The sequence below is a fragment of the Bos grunniens genome, chromosome 22 (assembly GCF_055505025.1).
Source record: "Bos grunniens cultivar Pamir isolate PY7600 chromosome 22, Bosgru_T2T1.0, whole genome shotgun sequence".
Classification (NCBI taxonomy): Eukaryota; Metazoa; Chordata; class Mammalia; order Artiodactyla; family Bovidae; genus Bos; species Bos grunniens.
Window position 1 is genome coordinate 30,640,491 of NC_141186.1, and position 22,107 is coordinate 30,662,597.

At 41.3% G+C, this 22,107-nt stretch overlaps 1 protein-coding gene across 36 annotated transcripts in view; it reads left to right on the forward strand.

The window, feature by feature from the left end:
* FOXP1 (forkhead box P1) overlaps positions 1-22,107 on the forward strand; it is a 721,956-nt gene that overhangs the window by 311,518 nt on the left and 388,331 nt on the right. For all 36 annotated transcript variants that reach the window (XR_015151275.1, XM_086366737.1, XM_086366736.1 and 33 more), the window contains one exon: positions 15,274-15,369. The gene's annotated coding sequence lies outside the window, so the exon portion shown is untranslated. The remainder of the gene's footprint in view (positions 1-15,273; positions 15,370-22,107) is intronic.

Consider the following 22,107-nt stretch of genomic DNA (forward strand, 5'->3'; position numbering starts at 1 on the left):
GTTAATTGGGACTATGTTAACCAGAATGCCTGGTAATTTTTAAGATGCCAGTCACAACTGTAAGTACAAAGATGAATGTATTGTTCAAATACTGTATGTGAATTGATTAGGTGGGGCCCAGGGACATATTTATCCCATTCCAAGGAGAACAAATTATTTCAGTACTGTAGCTTTTGGGAACTCAGCCATACCAGTTAGCTGCCTCCGGGCCTCACTTTACTTCTCTATCAGTTCAGTTCAGTTCAGTTGCTCATTCGTGTCCAACTCTTTGCAACCCCATGGACTGCAGCACGCCAGGCCTCCTTGTCCATCACTAACTCCCGGAGTTTACTCAAACTCATGTCCATTGAGTAGGTGATGCCATCCAACCGTCTCATCCTCTGTCGTCCCCTTCTCCTCCTGACTTCAATCTTACCCAGCATCAGGGTGTTTTCCAGTGAGTCAGTTCTTTGTATCAGTTGGCCAAAGTATTGGAGTATCAGCTTCAACATCAGTCCTTCCAGTGAACACCCAGGACTGATCTCCTTTAGGATGGACTGGTTGGATCTCCTTGCAGTCCAAGGAACTCTCAAGAGTCTTCTCCAACACCACAGTTCAAAAGCATCAATTCTTCAATGCTCAGCTTTCTTTATAGTCCAACTCTCATATCCGTACGTGACTACTGGAAAAACCATAGCCTTGACTAGATGGACCTTTGTTGACAAAGTAATGTCTCTGCTTTTTAACTTGCTGTTTAGGTTGATCATAACTTTCCTTCCAAGGAGTAAGCGTTTTTTTATTTCATGGCTGCAGTCACCATCTCCAGTGATTCTGGAGCCCAAGAAAATAAAGTCAGCCACTGTTCCCACTGTTTATCCATCTATTTGCCATAAAGTAGTGAGACCAGATGCCATGATCTTCGTTTTTGGAATGTTGAGCTTTAAGCCAACTTTTTCACTCTCCTCTTTCACTTTCATCAAGAGGCTCTTTAGTTCTTTGCTTTCTGCCATAAGGGTGGTGTCATCTGCATATCTGAGGTTATTGATATTTCTCCCAGCAATCTTGATTCCAGCCTGTGCTTCCTCCAGCCCAGCGTTTCTCATGATGTACCCTGCATATAAGGTAAATAAGCAGGGTGACAGTATACAGCCTTGATGTACTCCTTTTCCTATTTGGAACCAGTCTGTTGTTCCATGTCCAGTTCTAACTGTTGCTTCCTGACCTGCATATAGGTTTCTCAAGAGGCAGGTCAGGTGGTCTGGTATTCCCATCTCTTTCAGAATTTTCCACAGTTTATTGTGGTCCACACAGTCAAAGGTTTTAGCATAGTCAATAAAGCAGAAATAGATGCTTTTCTGGAACTCTCTTGCTTTTTCCATGATCCAGTGGATGTTGGCTATTTGATCTCTGGTTCCTCTGCCTTTTCTAAAACCAGCTTGAATATCTGGAAGTTCACGGTTCACATACTGTTGAAGCCTGGCTTGGAGAATTTTGAGCATTACTTTACTACCACGTGAGATGAGTGCAATTATGTGGTAGTCTGAGCATTCTTTGCCATTGCCTTTCTTTGGGAATTTTGTAACTAGAAATATGTTCTGACCACTTTCATCTTTTTCCCCCTTCCCCCACCTACTACCCACCTTCTCACCTCTGCTGACCACAAATCTCATATTTTTATCTATGAATTTTGTTTTTGGGATGTAATTGATGAACAACACTACACATTACTTACTGATGCACAACATAGTAATTGGATAATTCTATATATACCTTACAAAATGATCACCATGATAAGTCTAGTTACCATCTGTCACCATACAGAGATATTACATTATTATTGAGTATATTTGGCACACTGTACATTGCATATCTGTGGCTCATTTGTTTTGTAACTGGAAGTTTGTACCTCTTTATCTCCTTCACCCATTTCACTCATCCCTCCACCCCCTCTGCTCTAAAATAGAAAACATAAGTTCATTTTGAAAGTTAATATTCCAGTGCCCACCAGGTAATGTAAATTTTAAGGATAATTTTACAAAGTCTGCTTCACTCCTGCGACCTTCCAGCTTTGTTTTTATCAGCAGCGAGAGCAAATGATTTCTTCATCTTTGTCCTTTTAATATCATTTTATTATTTCCACGTGTGAAATCAGAGTATTTTAGTTGGATAAACTTATTTCATTTCCTCATCATGCTTCTGTCTAGAATGTCTCCTTGTACTTTTTATTCTTTACTTGGGGAGATATCCAAGTTCTCAGATATAGAACATTTAGGACCTAATTTTAATATGATAAGCTGAGAATTCACTCGAAGGTGGCTTGTAGTTACTTCTGTCTAGATTTTCCTATCTTCCAAGGTGAGATATGCTATACAAAAATGTGAAAACGAGACCAAAAGCAAGTGTATGCATCATCACGTGACACTGAAATCACCTACTGTTTTTTCCCCATATCACACTGTTTAGTCTTGTCTGGATTCCAGTTGTTTCTTTACTTAGGCCAACTTGTTGTGTCTTCCTTGGAATTTATCTGAGGAGAAGAATTAAGAGAAACCCTTACAATTTCCTTCTCAGAAAGGACCCCTGACTTGTTTCCACTTATCTGCAGATATCAGTGAGCTCTTTTTTTGTGTGTGTGAACACATTTAGAGGTAATGGGTTTTGCCTTGATCTGATAACTGATGGAATCTTCTCTCCTCCTCAAGGCAGTTCTGGTTTAACTTCTGTGGGGATTTGACTCTTGACGTGGCTTGGGATATTCTCAGTCTGATTAGCAAGGATGTCAGCTTTCCTTCAAGTGAAGGACCAGGTAGTCCTTTATTGTTCAACATTTTAATCTTTGGGTATGAACAGAAACAGACTCACAGACATAGAACACAAATTTATGGTCACCAAACAGAAAAATGCATGAGGGGATAAATGAGGATCTTGAGATTAGCAGATACAAACTGCTGCATCCTAAATAAATCAACAGTAACGTCCGACTATATGGCACAGGGAACTTAATTCACTATCCTGTAATAAACCATAGTAGAAGAGAATATGAAAATATGTACTTTCTAATATGTGTGTGTGTGTGTGTGTCTAATCATTGGATCGCTTTGCTGACACCAGAAACTAACACAACATTTTAAGTTAACTATACATCAATTAAAAAAAAAAAAATGACTGGTAGACACAGGGAGAAATCAGAGTAAAAATTAATGAAGCCAACTTTGATACAATTGCCTCTCTGTTCAAGAAGTGCAGGGAGTTTGCTATTTTATTTGTCCAGGATGAGATACTAAACTCTTGCTCTTGAATATTGGCAAGTAGATAATTGTGTCATCAGGTTATGATACTTGAGGACAATGCTGTGACTTGGGTCATTGCACAGTAATAACTTGTCAGCTTTTTGCTCCTTGTTGTCCTTTGGGGGTTCAGATCCTCCCGAAGTTCGTTTTCTGACTTGTATATGTGGCGTAGAATGAGCATACTCAATAAAATGCTTCCACAAGAGACTCTTATTAGTATATGTACAAAATACTTCTGTGCTTTAGTGGAAGTTACTCCATTATGACCCTTTTTGCATGCTCCCTGCTGAGAAAACACTCTAGAAACGGATGTCAACCAGGGGAGATTCATTCATTCCATACGTTTTCTAATTTCCAAAAATGTACACCGTCAATATTTTTTCTTAATTGAACAGTTTGTTGAACAGACGGGTGCTTTAATTATGGTGGTCTAAATTTACACACATTGCAGTGGTATTTTGCTACATTAATTACCTTACTTGTCAAGAGTAACAGGTAATTACTACATCAACTCACCCTCCTGCAGTACATGGAAACATAACTTTATTTGAACAGATACAGTACTCCAGATTATAGCCACCCCACACCCTAGGTTGTGATAAGAGATAGCTGCGCTCACAGTATTTGTTTTACCATGAGGAAGGGAGAGAGGTGAGCTGACCCTTTTCCTTGTGTCTGTCCACCTAAGATAGAAATCCAGAAACTATGTCACGGATTCAAAGAATCTGGACTGGAAGGAACCTTTGGAATAATTGAATTCATTAAATCTTCTCCTTGAAATGTGTTTCAGAGAGTGACTTTTCTAAGTACGCACAAGAAGTAAAATTAGTGTCCGGTCCAGAATTGGCACTGATTTTTCCCCACCAGGCTGCTAAAAAGCTTAGAAATGTGAATGACTTTTAAAAAATAATTCTAGAAAAATCGTTTGGTATAAGACATTTTGAATATTTGTTCACTTCATCTCTCTCATTTGAACTTCTCACCGTTGCTTTGGCTGCCTCGTGAAGAGTATTTATCCTGTATTCTGTTGAACTGCCAGGTACAACTCATGTCATTTGATTTCCTCTTCAGTGTATGGGTGTCAGCTTTTATGACAAGTTGTGTTAAAATTCTAGTTTAACTTTTTTTTTTTTGTAAAGGTGTGAACATTTTTGAGCATATAGGATGCCCTTAGCAAAAATGCAGCATTACCTCTCTTGGTTGCCATGGCATAGAAGGAAACGATTGTGTTAGCTTTTAGGTGTGGCACGGGATATACTCAGTGACATAATAGAGGCGGTCTGTCTTGAAAGGCTTTGTCCCCTTTTTAGTCAAACACCTGTGACAAAATTACAAACTGTGGTTAACATACACCACTTACAAGTGGTTTTTCAGCGGCAACCAGGGTGGAGGAGCTCAGCTTGCAAAGGACTTTCTTTCCCTTTGCGCCTGGCAGTGGGAGTGGGCTGGCATTAGAAGGAAGCTCGGGATGTCTAAGGGTTATGGACACAGCCTTGCAGACGTGACAGGGGTGGTTTGTAGACGATAGAGGGGGCCTCTTGGGGGATTTGAGATGTGCAACCAAGCATCTCCCCAGCGTTTGACCCACTTCAGTTTCCCAGGCCTGAAATTGTGAAACAGATGCCTCATTCTTAAAATTGTAGTCTTTTCATGAGCCATTACACATCTCCCTGGGCTCTGGAACTTGTGATATTATAGTCTATGGTTATTGACTTTTTTCTTAGTTTTTTTTTTTTTAATTAAAAGATTGCATAGGCTAATTATTATAATTTAGTCATTCGTGCATCCAGCAAATATCTCTTGAATGTCTGCTGTGTGACAGTCATTGTGCTGCATGTGGCAGGGGAGGGGCACTTAGTGAGGAAGCAAGTAGAACAGATCCTTGCTCTCATGGAGTTTGCCTTCCAGTAGAGGAAGCAGAGAGAGTCAGTAATGAGTGCAGTGGAGGGGCAGTGTATTTACATAGAATAAAAGTACGTGAAGGAAACAGTATATACATCCTGTACCTTGACAGGGTCATTTAAGACAGTCTTATCAGAGAAGGTGGCATGAAAGAGATAGTATCTAATTTAAGTTATAAAGGTTAAAAATGTCCTCCGTATACAAAGAGCTAAAGGAAGAACATTTTAGGCAGAGAGAAAGGTGAGGGCTAAGCCTCAAGAGTTAGTAGTAAGAGCAGATATGGGAACAGAAAGCCATTAGTAAGAATGGGGGTGAGGGATGGGGATGGTATGGGAGAAGTTGGAGGGGGACGTTGGGCCCTGCATAACAGGGCAAAGGGCTGGGTCTTATTTGAGACTGATGCAAAGCCCTCCAAGACAGCCACTTCCAATTCAGGGTGCAGAACAGACCACACAGGTGACTCCGGGGGATGGGATTGCAGAGCTTCAGGTATTTTCCACAGAGTAGCCTTCTTTGGGAGAGAGGCGATGGCCTTGGTCCCCAGAGATTGGGCATGGAACCCTGGAAGAGGCCCTACCTAAAACAGGCTTGGCTGGTCCTTGTTAGGAGAAGAGCATCTTCTTCCTGGGCTGGCATCCGGATGCAGGTGGACAAGAAGTCCTCCAACTTCAGCTGCGGTGGCTGAACCTGCAGCAGCTTCACCTGGGGACAGAAATGTGAGTTTTCTGGCCTTACCACAGCCTTAGTGAATCAGAAACTCTGGGTTAGGACCCAACAGTCCTGCTTTAATGAACTTTTTGGGTGACAGTGATGAGCATGCAAGTTTGAAAGCCCCTCTTTATAAGATATATTAGTGCTGCCGGAAAGAACTTAACAGTTCTCCAGACTCACTGTCCTCAGTCTGCAGATGAGGGGACCCAGTTAAAGACAAGAACTTAGTGGTGATCCTGTGCTGATGAGAACCTGGCTTTCTTGATCTTATTCTAAGTGCTCTTTATTCTTGGGTTTATGGATTTAAAGAATAAACAAAGCCCACTTTGGTTTTCTTGAGGGATCATTGTGATATTTATAAAACGGAGGAGACAGATGGATATTTAAGAAGGAATAGCACTGTGGTCTGTGAACTGAGGCTGCCTCATTTCTCCTAATACTGTTTTCTCAGATAATTTAGAAAAGCAGTTTTAGTGTGAATAACCTGCTTCTGTCTCCCTGTCAGTGGTAGAAAAACAAGTGTTTTGTCTTAAGTTACACCACTGAGACACTTAGCAAAGTGTAATTGCATTCTTTTATTTCTGTAATACTCAGTGTACTTGGCCTTGTTTTTGGATTGAAAGTCCTGGTACTCCCAAGTTATATTTATAAAGTCATGGTAGAAGGCAGAAGGTGGATTATTTTAAGGCCTGGTGTTTGTGCTTTCTCGTTTCTGTTTTGACCAAGAGAATCATAGGATTGCCGTCTTCCCTGGCTAAGTCCTGTTCACTTTTGATGTCTTAGGCTTCCAGACCATTTGTGATGTGCAGCCGTTTCTGACCTCTTGTGCTTAGGTCACATCTCTCTGTTGATATTTCCCACTTGGCTTGAATTGTTTCCTGGTAGACTGTGGCCCTCAGTGAGGTCTCTGCCCTCATTGGTCACAATTTGAAGCTATACTCAGCTTTGAACACAGTGTCTGGCCCAGGGCAATTACAGAAAAAGTTAACCATCACATGAATGCTTGCCCTCTTAATTGATTCATCATTTGTTACTCTCTTAACAAAACCCAGTTCTAGGAAGACACAGTGATAGATTTTCTAAAAGGAGAATACACAGAGTATTAAGACATGGTCCCATGGTGGAGACAAAGCCAAAAGTAAGTATGTATTCAAGGAAATCCTAATGAGGGCTATAATAAGGTGTGAAGTACATTAGTCAGGATGTGTCGTGCTAGCTGCCATGACTAACAGCCCACAGGTTTTGGAAGCTTACCATAATAAAGATGTATGTCATGGTCCCTCATGTCTGTGTGTGCCCACAGAACTGTCTCCATCCTCTACTTGCCATGAGAACAGGGGCTGTCCATGGTCTTAGAGGAAGAACAGGGAACATGGTTGTTGTTTTTTTTCTGGGCGGGGGTGGGGGGGGTGGGGTGGGGCGGTGGTCAGGCTTAGAAATGGTGTGCCTTGCTTTTGCTCCATCCAATGGACAAGAAATCAGGCACTTGGTCCCAACATAAGAGTCAGGAAAACAGGGCAACATAATCTTTATGTGTGCCTACGAAGAGGAAACTGAAATGGCACTGGTTATTATGTGATAATGCCAAGCATCATGTTACTTTGGTTTTGGCCACTAATGTTTGATCACAGTAAAGCATAGCACCTCTTGTTTTTGTAGGCTGCTCATCGATAAACACCCTTGTTTTCCCGGAGATCAGGAAGAGCCATGCCCTTCAGGGGACCTTGATTGGTGTGTGTCACAAGGAAGATGTCTTTTATTTCATTCCCAAGTGAAAGCCCATCTTCCTCTGGGGTGGGGCAGGGTGATTTGTTGATGATCCAGCTGTGGCTTGCCTTCATTCCACTGGAAGCTGGAATATTCTATCCCAGGTGGGAGTGTGACTACACACAGGTTGGGTTTCCCCTGGCAAGACCTGTTTGTGTTTGTTCTGCAGCTGGCCCTATCTTTCTCTTCTCCCCTTCGAGTTTACAGGTTTGGAGAAAAGAGCTTGCTGGTGGTGAAGATGTACAAAATTTTCCCTGCTGACCGTTGTTCTGGGCTTACAGAGGACCCATGGGCAAATGCTTATGTCTTAGGGAGAAAACTGAAGTTACTTTTAAGACTTTTAAGTTTTTTGTGTAGGTCTCCCACATTGCAGGCAGATTCTTTACCAGCTGAGCCACGAGGGAAGCACAAGAATACTGGAGTGGGTAGTCTATCCCTTCTCCAGCGGATCTTCCCGACCCAGGAATCGAACCTGGATCTCCCACATTGCAGGCAGATTCTTTACCAGCTAAGCCACAAGGGAAGCACAAGAATATTGGAGTGGGTAGTCTATCCCTTCTCCAGCGGATCTTCCCGACCCAGGAATTGAACCTGGCTCTCCTGCGTTGCAGGCGGATTCTTTACCGACTGAGCTACGGATTCTTTACTGACTGAGCTACCAGGGAAGCCCATTTGTGTACTCATATCAGGTTATTTTAAAGACGATATTATGGGGAATTTTTCATAATACATTAAGTGGAGGAAAATATATAATTAAGTGTTTACAGTGCCCTGAATGAGAGGCTGGGCAGGGCCAGTGGAGATATGTAGTTGAGCTAAAGGCTGGAGAGTTGTCCAGTGGCCAGATCATGAGGGCCCTGTATGGGCTAAGGGCAAGTTTTGATCTCTTTCCCCCCAAGTACTGGGGAGTCACTAAAAGTATGCAAGTGCAGAGTGAGTGCAAGGTGAGTATGCCCTCATGGGTGTGTGTGTCTGAGACAGAGAGCGACTGGCTGAGAGAGAGAGAACAGTGATGAGTGGTGACTGCCTTTGCCGTGTGTTTTTTGACTGCTGGGGAAGGACGTCCACAGGTGAGAGTGAGTGTGAGACAGCATGGAACCCTCTTCCATCTCCTCCCACTTTCTGCTAAGTTACTTGTCAATCAGGAGCTCACTGCTCCCATTTCAAAGCAGGGTAATACATTGGGGTAAGTATTTATGAAGTGCCGAGCTTTTTGATCGATACCTATGTTGTTTTAAAGGAGCCAATGACTTAGAATTGTTCTAAGTTATTGAAAGACTTAAGTTATTGAAAGACGAACTTACTGTGTGCCAGTGTGGAAAGAAGAGACAAAGTATAATTTTTGCATCAGACAAACGATTTACAGCTATAATCCTCAAGTAATCAAGCTGTTTCTACAAAGTTGTTTTGTTCTTTGAAAGACTTAAAGTATAAAAAGTTAATTTACTTATACAATCTCATGAAGAGGACTTTTTAAAAGTAAGGTGGATTGTTCAGTTGCTTTGAGGAATCTTAATTCAGTGCATGAGATTCTGTAACACTGTGTTTGGGACATGAGAGATGTCATGAATCTCTGTTCTCAAGACATTTCTGGTCTGAAAAAGAGGCAATCAAGCCATTAATAAATGAGTGTCAATGAATGCACGACAAATGTCTTCCTCTTTCTGAAGTTGGCTTTTTGAAGATAGCTTTTTCATATTCTATAACCAATATTGGAGAAGTTGCTTTGTTTTGGAAAAGAAAAATATAAACAATTCTAAAGAAAAATAGCACCTAATCCCATTTCCTCCAAGGCAAACTCTGTCCATTTTATTTTATTTTTTTGATGCATATATTTAATGCTTATACAACTGAGAGTCTACTTTAGCAATGATTTTTCTATCTTACTTATTTCATGTCATATTATAACAGTCATCTGCACACATTTCTCTATTCCCATAATTATTTTAATAACTACAAGATACTCCAGATTGGGCTATCATTGACTTGCTTTTTTTATTCTGTTGTGATTCACATTTTAGGTAAAATAGATTCATAAAGTTTATCTCTTTTATGTCTTGAACCATCTTGTATACTTCACTGTTGTCATAAAACATTAATGGGGAACTGAGATTTTTTTTTTTAAAGCATTTGTCTGTATATGTCTGTGAACTTTGCCATCAAAAAAAAAACAAAACAAAACAGTGAACCTTGTTACAACAACTTTACTTTCTTGGGAGAATAACAGAAGATATTTAATGAGTTTTTTTCTGGCATATTCTATCGTTGGACATGTAGCTCCTACTCTGAAGTTGGTTAATAAAGAACATCCTCCAGATCCAAGAAAACTCTTTGGTTCTAATGTGGGAGAACTTTGTGCCTGATTTTGGAACTTCCAGAGGTTGCCATTTCTTGCTCCCAGCACACCCTTCTGCAGTGACATTTTAAATCTACAAATTATTTATTTTTCTTATTTTTTTTTAAAGTCCTTATTATAACGTTATTTTAAAGTGACTGTTGTAACTTCTACCTTAAGACAGGGACTTGATTGTACTGGCTGAGAAAAACCATCAATGTTTTCTTTCTGTTACAGTGGCACTATTTTCCACTACTTTACATAGGAGAAATCACAGTGTGTTATGTTTCAGTATATAAAACCTCCAATCAATTTTCTAAGGCAGAAGTTAGCCTTAGAAATGATGGTGATGATCATTTTGCAATCCATAAAAATAGTGAATCAGTGTGTTTTACACCTGAAACTAATAGAATAAGTCAAATTATACTTTCAACAAAAGGAGGGTGATGAAGAAAAGAAAAAAGCAGCAGCTGGCAAATTATGGCCCTGGGCTCCCATCCGGCCCACTGCCTGCTTCTGTAAATAAAGTTTTATCAAAACATAGAACCCATTTGTCTACTTTTCCCCTTTGGTTGCTTTCCTACTGCAGTGGGAGAGTAGGGTAATTGTCAGAGGGAACTTAGAACAGCCACAAAAGCTACAGAATCTAAATTATTCACTGCCTGGCCCTTAAGCGAAAAAGGTTGCTAACCCCTGTTCTCAAATATGAACAAAGTATAGTAAAATGCCTTATATATACTTATATAACCATCGCATTAAGAATGTAAAAATGTTTAAACTATTGATTTGTTACCAATTAATATGGCCTCAACATGCATTTGTTATTATTATTTTTTTAATGTGGATTTTTATTTTAAATCACCAAGAATATCTGTGACACATACCCTTTTGTTGCTGGCTTTTCAAAACCTCTGTAGAAGTTTCTGACGTTCTTCTGATTATATTGGCACTGGACACTTTCTCCTCACACTTGTAATTGAAAATATTGTATTATATTTTAAAGCATGTCATGAACTTTGTTCTTTTATAAGCAACAACCAAAAGTGCTTGAGTTAGAAATAAGTCTATTCTGTAAATTTTGGATATTAAAAGCCAAGAGGCATTCAACTAAGAAAATTCCTCCTGAATCGACATTCCCTGACATCAGCTCATATTTCACTTCTTAGAGGCTCAGTGTTCATATCCATAAATTGGGAATCGGATCTCTTCACAAGGCTATGTGAAGATGAAGTAAAGAAAGATACACTTGACACATTTGGGGACACATTAGCTGGCTGTCCCCTTTCTCTTTTCTACTCTTAGCATAATTAGAGGAGCTGATAATCACAATTGTAACATACCTTTAGGGATGTTTTCAAATTTACCAATTTACGTGCAGTATTCCCAAGAATCAAGTATAATTTTGGAACCAGGTTCAAATTAGAAAAGGTCTGTGTATTTGGATACGAGATACTGGCAATTGTAACAAACATTTCTGAGTCTCAGAGGCTTATCTTAATGCAGGTATTATTTGTGAGCCGCCTCTGTCTAGTGTTTCCCTGGTGGCTCAGATGGTAAAGCGTCTGCCTGCAGTGTGGGAGACCCAGGTTTGATTCCTGCGTCAGGAAGATCCCCTGGAGAAGGAAGTGGCAATCCACTCCAGCACTCTTGCCTGGAAAATCCCATGGACGGGGAGGGGTCACAAAGAGTCGGACGTGACGGAGCAACTTCACTTTCTTTCTGTCCCGTGGGGTGGGGAATGGGGTGTGGTGGTCTGCTCCATGTGGTGTTTCAGGGACCCTGACTCTTACCACCCAGTGACTCTACCATCTTGCAGGCCCTGGAGTTCTTCCCTGGACTCCTGGGCCCACAACCAAGGCTTCTGGGTCAGGATGAAGTAACATACCCACTTCCATCTATTTGGCCAGAACTCAGCCACAAGGACCCACCTAGCTAGAAGTACATCCCATCTGTGCACCCAACAAATGGGTGGAGATTTGATGAACATTTAACCAGTCTCTGCCAGTCTGACCACATCTTCTTGAGTTATTTAGCAGGACACATACTTAAGGCCTACACTGCACAGAGATAGATGCTAGTAATCCCAGAACCTGTCTTTCACAGGTACCCATGTAAATAACATTGGGAGACAGTCATGCTGGGTAGGGACAATCAATCTGTATACTTGTTTAAATAAATTTTTTAAATTATCATGGGATCTGAATCTTCCCCCACATATTGTATGCCATTTACATAGTTTGGCATTCTGAAATTGCAGATCTATCATAGAGTCAGTTTACAGATACATGCATAAAAAACGTTGCCTGCAGTGGCATTTTCATTCCCAAAGTGGTCTATGTGGACTTGTATTTATTTTGCTGTATTGTAAAAGCAGAAGTCATACGCAGTGTTGATTGGAATTTTTATCCATGCGGACAGATAGAACATTTGTTGAAATACTACCACTATCATTTACTTAAAAGTGCACATCTTACAATGAACCAGATCAGGACCATTTTCGATTTTTTAATACCTCTCGTGGATCTGTGCACACCTTTTTTAAGTTATTCATTTTAAATGATGATTATATGAATATTTTAGGATTTATAATCACCATTAAACGGAGGACAAAATTTATCATACCAAAATAGAAATTTAATTTAAAGTAGAAAGAACTTGATTGCAAGGTTTAGTAGACTGGAAACAAGACACATGAGAGGGTATTAAAGCACACGTTTTAAAAGACCCTTAAGAGTACAGGTTTACAATAGATTTGGAAAAAACACAGTTGTATTTAGTGATGTTTGTGAAGCTCATATTTGAGACAGTCTCGTCAAACTTTTGTAAGGTTGAAAAGAACACTAAAAGCAAACAATTTTTGGTCATTCCATGAAAAAAATAATAGCTTAAAAAAAATCTTTATTCAGTACCATAAAGGTGGTGAAGTGTATTTGAGATAGAAGTTGCTCTTAACCTTAAGGTGATTCTGTGGCTTTGGTGAAGAGTCAAGCTTATACATGGCCGTAGGTGATTAAAAATATTCCTTACACTTTTCTTGGAACTCTTGACATTTCCTACTACCTGTCACTTTGTCCTTGACGAAATTTGAGGCCAAAAACAAGTTGACAAGGGTGGTTTTCCAGTCAGCTGTTCCTCGTTTTTTCCTGGGCAATCCTTTGTTACATTTGAGTTCAGATTTACTATTCATGAACCACATTTTAATCAGTGACCATATCCGACAAATGGAAGCTAAGCACTGGTTAGTATGTTGAAAATAAACACCAGACTCTCATTAATGTCGCTGTCTGAATAATTAGTTGAGCGTGGTGTACCGGGCTGTGGTGAAAGCAAGCTGGCTCCTCACTGGAGTGGCAGGCTGACAGCCGCGTCCTGGAGTGTGGTCATTAGTGAGCCCGCCATCGGTGTCGTGTTACGGTGTCAAATTAGTTAGTGTCCCCTTAGGAGAGAAACTGGACCTACAAATTATCCTTCCACATCCCTGCAAACCGTGTTTGCGAAGCCTGTGATCACGTGAGGGCAAATTATTAACATAGCTCATAAATTAACTAGTTTACAGGCTTATAACATTTTACAAGTAGATAATAAAGGGTAGAAAAGTTTTCCAATTGCTCTGCCCTGATGTGAGGGCCGTGATCCGCCGACGTTTCCCAGAGAAGCCCACGACTGATGGGTTTTGAAGAGGAGCAAACCCATGGACTGTCACACCAAATGTCTGGAAAATGTAGACCCTGAAAGGAAGCCAGTGTAAATCCATTGGAAACAATATAATTAACTTCGTTATCTCATTGCTCTGATGAGTCCATGACAACAGTCCTCTTTCTTGTGGTGGCAGTTGCTCATTAATGAGGTCACCAATTAAGTTTGAACTTTGCCAACTGAAATTATCTGGAAAAATATTTTTGATTCATTCTTATCATGCTCTTAATCTGCCTTGTTGAAGGGGAATAATGCTAACACAGCATGTTAAACTCATATATATGAGAATGATGACTCTGAAGCTGTAATGTATTTGAGAAACAGTTTATATTCACGTTGATAGCTGATACCTAGAAAACAGAGTGTGGACCAGTCTGGCCTGAGTTTCTCTCTTATCAGGAAAAAGCCACTGGGAGCCCCACTTCTTACCTCTCCTCTGAGCCCTGGTAGACAGACACCCACATAGTTTCCGGAGATACATGACTATTCAAATCATAAAACTTCATACATCTCCTTTTCGGTTTCAACTTCTCTGTCTGATTAGATTAGAAGACACGTACATTCACAGACTTTTCTCTGAGTTTACTGTTACGAGGAAGCAACGCACACACACAGGGAAGATGTCATGCTTTTTGCTCCTCCTGTAGTTCCATTTCCCCCGCCTGACAGCGGGACCCTCCTGTGGTCTTCAGGGTTGTACAGTTGTCATTATCATCTCAGGGATCTAAGCAGAAACGGCCTGGCATGTAAAACCTTGCTCCTGACTGCTAGTCACAGAAACTTCTGAGCCCGCTTGAGGATGAGTTAACTTGTCTGTCAGCAACTTCAACTTACTTGGCAATGGGTTTGGTAGATACTCCACTCATAAATACCCACCCCAGCCATGAAGACACACAGCCTCAGCACACCTGAGCACTTGCGCAGGCTGATGGGGTTGCTGTGTCACAGCTTTCTTCTGTAGTTCAAGTGCAGTGGCAAAGAACTATAACCTTTAGCAAGTGAGAATTGGTGTTTGGCTGCAAAGGAGATAGCTTGTCTTTTTCTTTTCTTTTTAAATAAGGTACTTATGTACGTGTGTGTGTGCACATGAGCGTGTTACACACATGTTTGAGTCTGTGTGTTCTCTGGTGCTTCTACTGGACACACTGGGAGAGACTAAAGCCCAAAGCCCAAAGGAAGATCTTCACTGGGACTTAGGGATCATCTTAGCCTTATTTCTCAGAATGAGAACATTGGAGTTTGAGAAGTTATACCCCCAAGTAAGAAGTGTTTGGAGTTAGAGGAACCAAACATCCTAATTGAATGAAAATGCCTTCAAGAGCGGCAGTTTTACTTGGCTCTATAATATTTCACACTTTTCTGCTATAATTCTGTACAGAGCTCAAATTAGGAACTAACAGAGTGCTGATTCTAGAACAGAAAGGACAAAATAGATGCTTACATACGCAGATACTCAATTATATACTGAACGTAAAAGTCATGCATCAATAAGGAAGACATAAGGCTTACATGAATGTGTTACTTTTGAAGCATTAAAGTTTGTCACTTCCTTTCCTTAACCTCTTCTTTTTTTTTTTTTTTGTTTGTTTTCAGTGTCCCTCTGTATGTTGCAGTCCTGTGGCATTATGCATGCCCTCAACCAGTGACCTCCAGACTTTTTATGGCTGTGAGACACATTAAAAATTCAGGGTAAGTGACAAACAACACTTGCGTTGTGTACTGATCAAAAATTGCCATCCACCCTTGCAGATGACATGATATTGCAGGTAGTAATCCCTCAGAAGATAATGGAATGCCCCATTATCAATCATGAGTTCCAAAACCAGCAGGAATAGGTTTATTGCATTCCATGATAGCGTTATGGCTTTGCAGTGTAGGATTTGTAACTTGGATCATATCTGTGGAAGTGTGATGTAATGAAGGGTTGGCAAATTTTGTCTCTAAAGGGCCAGATAGCAAATATAGTCAACCTCATGGACTGTAGTCAGCATAGAGATTAGTATGTTGTACAGTCTCTTGCAGCTAGAAGAGTCTCACATAGAGTCTCTTTTGCAGCTAGCTGCCTCTGCTGATGTAGCACAAAACTAGCCATCAGTTCAGTTCAGTCGCTCAGTCGTGTCCGACTCTTTGCAACCCCATGGATCGCAACACGCCAGGCCTCCCTGTCCATCACCATCTCCTGGAGTTCACTCAAACTCACATCCATCGTGTCGGTGATGCCATCCAGCCATCTCATCCTCTGTCGTCCCCTTTTTCTCCTGCCCCCAATCCCTCCCAGCATCAGAGTCTTTTCCAATATGTCAGCCCTTTGCATGGGGTGGCCATCAGCTTCAACATCATTCCTTCCAAAGAACACTCAGGGCTGATCTCCTTTAGAATGGACTGGTTGGATCTCCTTGCAGTCCAAGGGACTCTCAAAAGTCTTGAATAAACAAATGGGCATAACTGTGTTCCAATAAAACTTTATTTGCAAAGCCAGGTCAAGGGCCATATTTGGCCTAAAGGCCATAGGTTGTGGACCTCTGATCTAATGGAAAATAGATGGGGAACAGTGGAAACAGTTGCTGACTTTATTTTGGGGAGCTTGAAAATCACTGCAGATGGTAATTGCAGCCATGAAAGTAAAAGATCCTTGCTCCTTGGAAGGAAGGTTATGACCAACCTAGACAGCATATTAAAAAGCAGAGACATTACTTTGTCAACAAAGGTCCGCTTAGTCAAGGCTATGGTTTTTCCAGTAGTCATGTATGGATGTGAGAGCTGGACTATAAAGAAAGCTTAGCACCGAAGAATTGATGCTTTTGAAATGTGGTGTTGGAGAAGACTCTTGAGAGTCCCTTGGACTGCAAGAAGATCCAACCAGTCCATCCTAAAGGAGATCAGTCCTCGGTGTTCATTGGAAGGACTGATGTTGAAGCTGAAACTCCAATACTTTGGCCACCTGATGTGAAAAACTCACTCATTTGAAAAGACCCTGATGCTGAGAAAGACTGAGGGCAGGAGGAGAAGGGGACGACAGAGGATGAGATGATTGGATGGCATCACTGACTCAATGGACATGGGTTTGGGTAAACTCCGGGAGTTGGTGATGGACAGGGAGGCCTGGCGTGCTGTGGTTCATGGGGTGTGGTTCATGGGGTCGCAAAGAGTTGGACACGACTGAGCGACTGAACTGAACTGACTGAACTGAACTGATCTAATGCATCAAAGGAGATAAATGACCTAGAATCAAGATACCTCACTGGGTAGCAGTCCCTCTGATCTTGAGCAAACAATTTATCAGAATGAAATGGGAATTAAAAAAACACCTGCGTTTACTATTGAGGTAAGAGTAGGATGTAGTTGTAAGGATGAAACATCATATAATGTACATGAAAGCACTTTGAAAATTTTGAAATTCCTTACAAATGTAATGGATGCTCTAGACCATCATTCTGCTTCACCTAGTGAAGTCTACCTGCTTCACACTTTTAATCACATTGGGCTTTCATGAGCTAGATGAGTGTGAGGGAAAGCTCTTTTATTTTCTAAGTCATGTGGTTTGTCTCTACGTTCCTTCTATGCTGAAATGTCGCTTTAGTAGCAAATATGAATGAAGAGCTATATGGATAGGTTATGGCAGGCTAAAGATCAAATGCCAATGAGGAACTATTAAATTTCCTTTAATCATCAGGTTTGGAGAGTGTTTTCAGATCTTCCACATTTAAAATAGCTTTGGATGTCTACAAGTGTGTTTGAATTTCACAAGTCTTGCATGTCAAAACATAGAGATAGGTTCAGCAAATATGCTTCCCTGGACTAGTGGTACTGATTAAGAGGGAAAGTCATACTTAAAACAAACAGTTTGATGAATAAAGGGGTAATCAGAATCTCAATTCATGAATTTTCTAGTTTTCTTTTCCTGACAAAAAGTAGGATAATCTTTAGCTATGTTTTTATGTCTTTGTATCAGATAAGAATGATTTTCTGGTAATAGATGCAAGTATGTAAGTTTTAAAAGATTAGTAGTGTTTTCTCTCTCATAAAAGATATCAAGGGGAGAGCAATCTGTGTTTCCTATCTTTGTGCGATCTCTACTTGCCTGTTCAAGTGTTGTTTATTTTCAAGGTCACATTATGGCTGCTGGCTCTCCAGCCATTGCTTCTACATCCTGAAAGAGGCAACATTACAAGAAATAAAAAGAGTAATCTTCCCAGCTGAGGAAGCCCTCTTTAGATAACTTTCCATGAAGTCTTACTCGATGGCTTCTACTTACATCATTTTAGTCACCGTTAACATAAGGGCATCTGATAATTACATCCTTAGACTTGAGGAATTTGATGTCCTAGATCAGTTCCAGGTTCTAGTAGTAATGAAGAAAAGGTGTATGGTTATTGAGCAACAGTTGTGGTTACTTGCATGAAATCATGCTATCAGTTTTTCTTCCATGTCTAATATTTATTTATTTTGATGAATGCCTTCTTTCTTTTATTGATTTGGTGTGTATAACATCTTACTTGAACTTTATATGTTTGAATTTCAGCTTATTCAATTGTCAGCAGAGATACATATCTCAGTAAATATTTTAGGACTATAATATTTTTACTGCAAGTGCCATGGCAAATTCTAAGAAAGAAATTTCTGTCTCAAGAGAGCTATCAACAAAAATTTAAACTGCCAGATTTGTGAATGGATTTTCTCTCCTCTGGATGGAAGGTTTTGTTAAAGTCTGAGTGCTAGTGTGAAATCAGAGCTGAATATTCAGTGGAACAACTGATGCTGAAGCTGAAACTCCAATACTTTGGCCACCTGATGCAAAGAGGTGACTCATTTGCAAAGACCCTGATGCTGGGAAAGATTGAAGGCGGGAGGAGAAGGGGACGACAGAGGATGAGATGGTTGGATGGCATCACCGACTCAATGGACATGAGTTTGAGTAAACTCCGGAAGTTGGGGACGGACAGGGAGGCCTGGCGTGCTGTAGTCCATGGGGTCGCAAAGAGTCAGACATGACTGAGGGAGTGAACTGAACTGAATGCTAATGTGAGGTCCTAGGACATACTGGCCCTCACTTAATTGTGTTCTTCCCAGTATGTGTGCAGGCTGTCACTGATGACTTTTTACTGTCTCTCAGAGTCTGGACAATGCCGTCTACTCTGCATCTCTGATTTTACTGTTTTGCTGTATATGTGGTGAAAGCTTCCCTTGGGGGATGGGAGAGACAGGAGAATCATTCCCATTTCTCTGTTCCAGGTTGGTCTGGAGTTTATTCTTGTGAAAATTACTGTCTAACTGAATGAGACTTTCCTTTACTTCCTCATGTAGTCTCTGCCTATACTAGTCTGTGATAGAGGCTCGTAGAACATGGTAGCTGATGCACTCCTAGACATTTACTGAATGCCGGCTGTAGATATAGGATAGCAATATGGGCAAGAGTGTCTACATTGCAATTAAATCAGCTGAGATTCAAATTCCACCTTTTCCATTTACTGGCTGAGTGAACTTGGAGGGTAAGTTACTTAACCTTTCTGGGCCTTGGCCTCCTCATCTGGGAAATGGGGATACATATAGGAGATAGATTCCTGTAGCAAATTACTGAGATGATATGCGTACAGTTTCTGGTTGGTAAAAAATGCCAGTATTGTGCCACATACCCTGGGTGAGATGGTGGAAATCCCTGTCTTTGAGGAATTTTTACCATCATCTGGTTAGTTCATTGGTTCTTATTTTACTGGCAGACAATGTATATTTCACAGTCATCGCTTCTTGCCTAGCATACGCTTGGAAGTTTAAGTAAAGCCCCAAGAGGTGACTTTGATGCCCATTGTCAAGGACAGTGCAACTATGTATGGAGCAGGACAGCCCGGCTAACAGGACTTAGATCTCTGGGTCCTGTTTTGACAGTTTCCCCTGAGAGGCATGCAGTGGTTTTTTTATTCCATTTTGTACTTACTCAGGCAATGGGACTGCCTAGCAAGCAAAATTCACTAACTGCTTTCAAGGTGGTATTACTGATGATAATCTGAAACTCAAGGTTTCACTCATGCAGGCTGACACTACACGAGGCTGGTCTGGACTAGCCTCATCCCCGGCCCTGCCTCTGTGCTGAGTCTACAGAGCAGCCTCTGGTCCGTCACACATCTTCTTGGGACTGGCCCTTAGAGGATAGTGGTGTCTGCACACAGAAGCTGCTGTATGACTGTGATGGAGAATGTCAGCAGGACTCATAGACGGCTCAGTTGGCAGTATGTCCCAAAGACTTGACCATGGCTGTCTAGTGAGTGGGCTTTCCAGGTGAGCTAGTGGCAAAGAACTTACCTGCCAGAGCGAGGAACCTAAGAGGTGCAGGTTCGATCCCTGAGTTGCGAAGATCCTCTGGAGGAAGAAATTCTCCAGTGTTCTTACCTGGAGAATCCCATGGATAGAGGAGCCTGGCAGACTGTAGTCCGTAAGATTGCAAAGAGTCAGACACGACTGCAGCGACTTAGCAAGCATACCTGTCTGTTGAGTAGTTGACTCTCTGAAAAAGGTGACTTGAAGATCTTGCTCTTTCAAGAGACTCTTGGAAACTACATTTTTGCTCTGTGGTTTCAAATATTTTATTTAGACACTATTAGATGTTCAGATGTCATAAAATCTCTCTTGCCTCTGGACCATGGGATTCTCTCCCTGGAACATCTTTTGTGTTTCACAGGGCTAACCCCTCTTCTCATCTTTTTTTGTTCAGTTCAAATATCAACTTCTTGAAGTGACCTTCCCTGACTACCCACATTACAGTTGATTTCCACTCCCCCCCAACCCACTCTGAGGCATCCAAGATCCTTGTGTGTTTCATTTACTACAGCTTCTGACACTTTCTGAATACACCTCTTTACCAGGTAGTAAGCAAGGGGCAGGTCTGTCTGATTCAGTTTGGCTTCCTTGTGGCTGACAGTGCCCAGTCAATAGTAGGCAGGCTGGCAGTCAGCATTCACTGAATCAGTCAGAGGATATTTGGGATGTCCCTGTGGATTTCTGTAATTCATAGTACCTAAGAGGTTGGCATCTGAGTGAGAGAATAAGAAAACAAAGAAAACAATCCACGTCACCTTTATTATAGGAATGGAATCCTACCCCTGGCTTTTCTCTTGGTAGCTTCCTCTCTACATTGTACAAGGTTTTGGTACTCTGTGTGTCCCATCCAGAAAGGGTTATCTTCCCCATGAAGACAGAAGCATTTGCTATCTGGTCCTAAAGCTTATGGTGGGCAGATCAGATCAGATCAGTCGCTCAGTCGTGTCCAACTCTTTGTGACACCATGAATCGCAGCACGCCAGGCCTCCCTGTCCATCACCAACTCCTGGAGTTCACTCAGACTCATGTCCATCGAGTCAGTGATGCCATCCAGCCATCACATCCTCTGTCGTCCCCTTCTCCTCCTGCCCCCAATCCCTCCCAGCATCAGAGTCTTTTCCAATGAGTCAACTCTTTGTATGAGGTGGCCTTAGTACTGGAGTTTCAGCTTTAGTATCATTCCTTCCAAAGAAATCCCAGGGCTGATCTCCTTTAGAATGGACTGGTTGTATCTTCTTGCAGTCCAACGGACTCTCAAGAGTCTTCTCCAACACCACAGTTCAAAAGCATCAATTCTTCGGCGCTCAGCCTTCTTCACAGTCCAACTCTCACATCCATACATGACCACAGGAAAAACCATAGCCTTGACTAGATGAACCTTTGTTGGCAAAATAATGTCTCTGCTTTTGAATATGCTATCTAGGTTGGTCATAACTTTCCTTCCAAGGAGTAAGCGTCTTTTATTTCATGGCTGCAATCACCATCTGCAGTGATTTTGGAGCCCAGAAAAATAAAGTCTGACACTGTTTCCACTGTTTCCCCATCTATTTCCCATGAAGTGATGGGACTGGATGCCATGATCTTCGTTTTCTGAATGTTGAGCTTCAAACCAACTTTTTCACTCTCCACTTTCACCTTCATCAAGAGGCTTTTTAGTTCCTCTTCACTTTCTGCCATAAGGATGGTGTCGTCTGCATATCTGAGGTTGTTGATATTTCTCCTGGCAATCTTGATTCCAGCTTGTGCTTCTTCCAGCCCAGCATTTCTCATGATGTACTCTGCATATAAGTTAAATAAGCAGGGTGACAATATACAGCCTTGACGTACTCCTTTTCCTATTTGGAACCAGTCTGCTGTTCCATGTCCAGTTCTAACTGTTGCTTCCTGACCTGCATATAGGTTTCTCAAGAGGCAGGTCAGGTGGTCTGGTATTCCTATCTCTTGAAGAATTTTCCACAGTTCATTGTGATCCACACAGTCAAAGGCTTTGGCATAGTCAATAAAGCAGAAATAGATGTTTTTCTGGAACTCTCTTGCTTTTTCGATGATCCAGCGGATGTTGGCAATATGATCTCTGGTTCCTCTGCCTTTTCTAAAACCAGCTTGAACATCAGG